The sequence below is a fragment of the Notothenia rossii genome (assembly GCF_949606895.1).
Source record: "Notothenia rossii genome assembly, contig: scaffold_102, whole genome shotgun sequence".
Taxonomy (NCBI): Eukaryota; Metazoa; Chordata; class Actinopteri; order Perciformes; family Nototheniidae; genus Notothenia; species Notothenia rossii.
This window is the reverse complement of record NW_027639847.1, coordinates 74,278-81,754: the sequence shown is the minus strand read 5'-3', so window position 1 is coordinate 81,754 and position 7,477 is coordinate 74,278. Positions and strand designations below refer to the sequence as shown.

The 7,477-nt window shown below is 40.4% G+C and overlaps 1 protein-coding gene across 5 annotated transcripts in view; it reads left to right on the top strand.

Moving 5' to 3' along the window:
• The first annotated feature begins 598 nt into the window (after window positions 1-598).
• Window positions 599-7,477, top strand: part of LOC307027345 (galactosylgalactosylxylosylprotein 3-beta-glucuronosyltransferase 1) — a 79,478-nt gene continuing 72,599 nt past the window's right edge. For 3 of the 5 annotated variants that reach the window (XM_079695577.1, XM_079695575.1, XM_079695576.1), the window contains exon 1: window positions 599-1,149. The gene's annotated coding sequence lies outside the window, so the exon portion shown is untranslated. The remainder of the gene's footprint in view (window positions 1,150-7,477) is intronic. The other 2 variants (XM_079695578.1, XM_079695579.1) reach the window with 2 other exon arrangements.

Below are 7,477 nucleotides of genomic sequence, written 5' to 3'. Positions count from 1 at the left end.
ATTAAGGTAGTTCCTGCCAATCAATGAAATCAACATCTGGAGATATATGGAGTTTAAAACAAGATGACATTTGTGTGTGCATGCAACATTTGCTTAATTCCGCCCAATTTCCGCAATATATTTCTTCATTTGTGCTATAGGCACTCATGCACAAGGGAATGCTTTATCTGTGACACAATTGCAGCTCTTCGAGAATTAATTCACCGCTGCCAAAACCAACATATGCTCTTGTCTTATACCATGATTCTGCATATGTCCAAGCTGTTGTCTTTAAGTGTCTTTATCAGGGATGAAGGATCTGTACAATAAGGTCATGTGTAAGACAATTGGCATAGAGGGGTAGCTTGTACAGTGTGTTACTAATGCGCTGTTAATTAAAATATAATAAAAAAACAGTAATGCCACTTTCTTTCTCTGTGTCTTTGACCACATGTTCGTTAACAAGTGATCTCCATCTCCCTCCTCTCTCTTTATGCTCCTTTCTCCCTTTTCTCCCTCTCCCCCTGTCTCGTTTAAGTGCAGCAGCCCACCCTGCTCGGAGCGTTAATGGTACATGCCATTAGAAAGCCCATCTCTGGAAGGGAGGAGGGGAGGGTGGTCTCAATCTCTGCTAAGAGGCTACTTTAGTCTCCCAACATAAGCACATTCACATTATGTCTCCGCACGCGTAGAGCCGTGTCACCCGTCACGACCGAGTAGAGGCACCGAGCCGCGGACAGCAGACAGAAACAGAGAGGGACAGATACGGAGAGAGGTGGAGGGGTAAAAGGAGGGAGACAAAGCCAGAGAGAGATAAAGAAGAGGTGCAGAAACACAAACATCGCTGCCACTCTGACGTCTCTCCGCTTGCGCCTGTTTCGGCTTGTTTGAGCGCAAGAAGAGCAGGAGAGAGAGGAAAGGAAAATAAATCCTGGGAGCGTTTTTTTTCTTCATCTCCAGCATCCAAGGCATGAAGGCGGGTGTCAGCTGGCACAGCAGAATAAAAGAAAGGGATGCTTTGACTGCTGCCTTTCTTTCAGCAAGGGACTAAGGAAGAGGAATGGGGGGACAACGCGCAGCATGGACACAAACAGGATTTCTAGAATGAATGGGAGTCCTTCTGCCGCATGCGCTGGGAATAGCAGTCTCACGTTGAAGTCTCCGATTGAGGTAAACATAATCATACTTTATTTGTTGTGCCTGGGGTTCAGATAACGCGTTACATCTGAGAGACAAATGCATAGAGATGAAGCGATCTCCGTGCTGATCAGGTTTGGATCGGGGAGATTACCATCTTTGTCCCTGGGTCTCTGCGTGTGCAGCAGCTCGGTTTGAAGTGAGAGGGAAGATGAATGCATGGTACATGCTGCAGAGAGCCAGTGTGAGCTGGGGATAGAGAGGAGAGTCTGCGTGATGAAAATAATTGCTGCTAATCCTCATGATGAGCATTTGGGTGTTGAGATCTCAAAGGGTGATGGAGAGATTGTCTCCTAACTGGAGAGCAGAGCTGCTGCAGGTCCAATTAAATTCAGAGAGTCTAGTTGATAATGCAAATGTAATTAATGTGAATATTATCCTCTATGATGCACATTATAATAACATGTGGAAGAATTAAAACATTTGAAAAAAGGGGGAGTTGAGTGAAAGAACAAAATATTCTGTAGAGCCTGTTTTTCTAGAGCAAAGTCTTACAGAGCACTTTGACTGGTGACCCCAGGGAGCACACTATACCTTCCAGACAGAAAATAACAACTTGTCTACAGAAGCGAACAAAAAAGGGGGCATTGTCTTGAGAAAAGGAAAGCTTGAGTCGAAGTTAAGTGGGCTGTTCGGTCTCATTTCTGACACCTACCTACCTACCCAGGAAGCCCTGGCTGTTTGTGAGGAAGATGTAGTGCAGTTGTTGTTCTCTTCACAACTGATGAAGAGGAGAAACACCATTACATTGTTTTAACCCATGATCCACTAATGACGTCACATTTTGGTTGATATGGCCATGAACTTGAAGAAAGCAGGAAGTATTGCTCCAGGATTAGTGGGGCAAGAGGGGGAAAAGCATTTTGCATGTGAAATGTGCATTGGAAATAATATATTACAGGGTTCAGTGCTTAAGTCTATATATGTACAGTAGCTGGGACTCAGAAGTCTCAGTGGAAAATCTTGCACAGACAGCCCATAGGTCTGGGCTCCTGTCCTAAATCCTTACTCATGTGTCAGGAAACATCAACCTGACTCTCCCTGGAAGTTCTGACTGGTCCAGTCACAACACACATGACACCCATCATGACATCAGACATATCGGGCAAAATATACTGTCTCTCAAACTCATTTTCACAGAAAGTCTTCAAGACAGAGTAACTGTGTTGCCATCATACTTTGGCAAAATGTGAATACAATGAAACAATTATCTTTATTTCCAGTGAGCCATTTAGTGCTCTATAATGGGAACCCAAACCCTAGGTCGCTATACACTGGGAAATGCAATAAAAACACTGATTCCTCCACATCCAACAGCATGAACTTTTTGTGCTCCTCTCTTCTTTAAACTTCTCCTCATCTGTTCCACAGTCTACATGCATGATGGCAGCAACACCTGCCGCCCTTTCCTCAGCCTGTATAATGCTCACATGCAATGAAGCTGCCCTAGCGCTGCACTCTCTGACCGTGTATATATTTAGTTTCTGCTCGGTCTGGCAATGTCAGCAAATAGCATCCAGATCTCATTTATGGAAGCGGACGGCTTGTCATTTCATTCTGTGTTCATGGTTGCCCCCTCGCCTTAGCCGTACAATACACAAAGTGCTGAGGCGCCAGAAATACACACACATGATGTGGCTGCAGTTTTGCCACTGTTGCCCTTTATTACCACTGAGGAGTAGAATAGGATACAATGGAATATATCTATTACAACTTCCTTACAGGGGCCTATTTACAAGATACACTGAAACAAAGGAAACCTTTCCTTTAATTAAATGTATTATGTCAACATATTACACATAAAATTAGGTTAGTTGAAAGCAGTGATAAGTTGAAACTAATATTTTATATTCTAACTTATTATTTTTAATTAATAATACTATCTGTTGACATAATACTTTTAATTAAAGTCAACATTTCAATTTGTTTAGTTTGCTATTTTTTTCATTAATGCTAATAGCCGGGTTTATAATTGGTTGAAGCTGTTTTTACTCATAAGCATAAGAAACGGTTGGTTAGGTTATACTGCAGAAACATTAATAGAGCTATTGGTATCTCTTTAATCAATTATTCCAATTTCTTTCAGAGGGTCAAAGAAGAAATGTAAATTGAGATCTTGATGGTTATTCTGAAGTGGAAGTACCCACAACTCTTTATTACAAAGCTTATAATCAGCATTAAAATGTAAAGCATGAATGTTACACTCTAAAAACAAATGCGTTGATTCAACAAAGAAAATCAACGCAACAGTTTACATCGATGTTTATTGAGTTAAGACAACTTCTAATGAAATTGTCTTAAAGCAACAAAGTTATTTGAGTTAGGGGAGAAGGCTTTTCCTCTAGAATCAGAGGTGTTTTTAATTACCACTTACTTAATAATTGGTAGCATAAACACAAGTTTTGAAGTTGATTCCTCACAAGATGTTGTGAGGAATCAGACAGTTGTTCCGACTAGTTTTACCACATAATTTAAAAGGAATTTTAAGTTGTATGTACTTAATTACCATCATTGTGAACACAAGTTTTTAAGTTGACAACCATTTATAAATTAAATTGCTCCAAATATATTGTATTCAATTGTTTGTTTTTTTTAGCTTTTTCATGTTTTTGCCTTTAAAGAAAGAAATTAACTAACCCTAACCCTAACATGTCACCCATTGAGCATGTTTGGGATGCTCTGGATCGGCGTATACGACAGCGTGTTCCAGTTCCTGCCAATATCCAGCAACTTCACACAGACATTGAAGAGGAGTGGACAGACATTCCACAGGCCACAATCAACAACCTGATCAACTCTATGCGAAGGAGATGGGTGACATGTTAGGGTTAGGGTTTAACCCTAGGGTTTTCGGACCCCCCCAGACCCCCCCAATAAAGCAAAACTGCACATTTTAGAGTGGCCTTTTATTGCGGCCAGCCTAAGGCACACCTGTGCAATAATCATGCTGTCTAATCAGCATCTTGATATGCCACACCTGTGAGGTGGGATGGATTATCTCGGCAAAGGAGAAGTGCTCACTATCACAGTTTTTTTCAGATTTGTGAACAATATTTGAGAGAAATGGTTATTTTGTGTATATAGAAAATGTTTTAGATCTTTGAGTTCATCTCATGAAAAATGGGAGCAAAAACAAAAGTGTTGCATTTATATTTTTGTTCAGTGTACATCTACATTTGGCTGTCACATCTTGCTTTTGGAAACAGAGGCAAACAAGCACAGTGATTACAAGGGGGAACTGGTACATTTTAATGATCATAAATATTAACCAGTGAGCCTTTGTTTGCTGACAGCAGAACAGTCCTTATGTGTTGTAGTGCATGTTTTACACCCTTAGTGCTGCAAAAATAAAAACATTTTTCACAATTTGCATTCTTGAACCTTGAAAAATACAAGTGCTTTTTCTACATCAGCTAACAGTTATTATTACTTATACATGACTTGAGTGCAGAAAGGCTAACATGATTTCCACCCAGATGTTCTGACCTCCTGCATCAAAACGAGTGCTCCTATTTACCAAAGCATCAAAATGCAGATCATTAAAAAGTCCTTTGAAACTAAAGGAAAGTTTGTATTAATAGAGAGTAAGGAGAAACTTTGTTTTGAAAAATCTCAAGCAAATATAATTGTCCCCTTAACGTACAACACACTTTAAAAGTTAACTGTCTGGAAATTACTTTTCCTCCCTGGATGTTCATAAAGAACTATTATCACTTCTGTCTTCTGAACAGATGGTAAGAGTATACAACGTAGAGAAAAAAAGCAACATCTTCATTAATAATTAAAGGTAACAATGGTGTTTGTTCAATAAGTCAGTCTGGGTTTCTAAATTGCACAAAAAGTTGTGATGGCATGGTTTGACTATATGTCCCATGGTGGTCCTAAAAGTAGAAGCTTATAATACATGCCCTTTTTTAATGAACCGCATGGAAGAAAGTTTTAGCTAAATTAAACTAAGATCAATCTGTTGAGTCTTGCAGCAGTGCTGTCGTACCTCCGTGGATTACACTCCATGGGGTACTTAAAATCTGTCTGGCTACTCATTAAGACAGCCACTATCCTGCCTCATTAATGTCCTACAGAGGAACTAGAATAAACTGTGCTGCACAGACCTACGCTGGCAGAAGATCTCTGCCTTCTCTCCAGCAGCGTTTCTTCTTCCAGGGACAGCAGTTGTTTGCCCGAGGTACATCAAGAGTCGCTTGGAGTGGCCAGCAGCACAGAATCATTCAATGTTGAATTCCTTCAAACTTTTGTAGCCGTTGGATTCATACTGACATGTTTTAGCTATTTCAGCAGAGGATGCCAACGATAATCACCATGTTTGGCATCACCACTCACTTACATTTGGAAATAGTGTTTGAAATCTGGGGATTATACAAGTCCCAATCAAGTGCATTACAATCAAAGGAATGGACTGCTTGATGTCTGGCGAAAGCTGGATTTTTTTGTTTTCCTTTTTTACGACGTCATGCTGTATCTTAGAAATGATTCACTGTTGTGCAGCTTCTTTAATATTTGTTTTCATTAGAGATAGGTTTGCAATTGAGAAAGCAAGGTTGTGCTGGTTGACATGTTTGCTGATTAGGGTTAGGCTTTTCTGACACTGACCAATGTGACTTTTGTAGTCCTAGACAAAGAGTACAGTGGGAGGTACTCCTGAATACATTTCATTTGAAGATGACCATTCAATGGAATACAAGGTCAAAAACATGTCCTCTCAATATTACATTACTGCTCATGCCAAGAGACCCTTAAATGTTCTTTTGTCGATTCCGTTTCAGTTCAATTCAGTTAGCAGTCCCAAGCTTCCCTTATCTCATCATTAAATGAAAGCTAACATGTTTTTAGGCAAAAATATAAACCATTGTATTGATTGGTGCAGCTACTACTCCTATTTCAGATGCTGGGGGTGTAATGTTATTGCATTTACAAACCTGTAACATGCCAGAAAATGTAGCATTATTCCTGTCTCACAGGGATTTACTGCTAAGGCTTGTAATGATGTTTACTGGTCCAATCAGTAATGCTGCACAATTAAAATAGGTTTCCCCTTTTTCTTAATGAATTTTTGTCTATAATCTCATTATATGTATTGGTGGTTACTCATGGTCCCTGGGGGCAGTACCGCTGTGTTACTAAAAAGAAAGTATTAGGGACAGCTGGCAGTGCGGTAACAGTTGTGTTCACATTCATAAGGCCTGCTGGAGATTAAAAGACGGAGCAAAGATGCTACTAGAGGCGAATATATTGTATATGCAGACACACAGTGTGCTGTATACGCACAAAGACACACATTATACAGCACACTAACGCACAGACACTAAGCAAAGCCCCTGACCCAGCCCTGGAGCCTTACCCTCCCCCACTGTCAAACCATATTCTGCCACACACAGTGACTGAAATATGGGGGGAAAGCACATGTTATTCACTTCTGCCTTCAGAGTGTTACAATGACATACAAGCAGAGAGTGAACAGGAAGAGTTTCAACTCTGTCCTTCAAGGAAAATCAGCTTAACCTATAATCAGTGTATTGGAGATGGCACAGCTTGTGTCTACAGCCAAGTGTTTTAGCTCGGAGGGAGGGGGAGTTACTAGGGGCTAAATGTAAGGCTACAGTCGTGCCTAGCACTATGAAGTCAGGAGGCTGGGATGATCATTTCACATAATGATAGAGGTCTTCCCCTTTCATCACTCTCTCCATCCAATAATGATGATGTGACCTGACAGTGGCGGTGAACGCTGGGAGTGAGCTCAGTTTTATACTCATTACACTACATCTATGCTGACCTTAAAATGAAGCAACATGACCAAATCATTCTTCAATTATTATTTGTCCAGGCTTGTTTCAGACACGAGGGAAAATGTGACTTAATGTGATATTCTCATAGAAGTTGAACATTAATTAGTATAAGAGTTACCAAAGTCTATTCAGAGCTAATACCGTCAATAAATTAGTGATTTTGGCAGTAAATCAATGTTCTGCTATTTTTGTGTCTGACTGATAAACATCCAGTTCCTTCCAGGGATAGCTGCAGTAATTACTCACAGATTAGCCAATGGCAAACACATGGCACAACAGAACAACCCGTTTTGGGACACGAACAAGCTCTCTCAATTACCATCTTGAGAAAATCCTCAAGGCTTTGTCATAAATCCCTCAGCTTTAATGAGAATGAAGTGTCCCTCTACCTTTTGTAGGGGGAAAGGATCAGCTCATGAACATGCTGGAAGATATATTAGTAACTTCTCAAAGACAAAACTGGCCAGTACAGATGTTTGAGCTTCACTGTGTTGCAC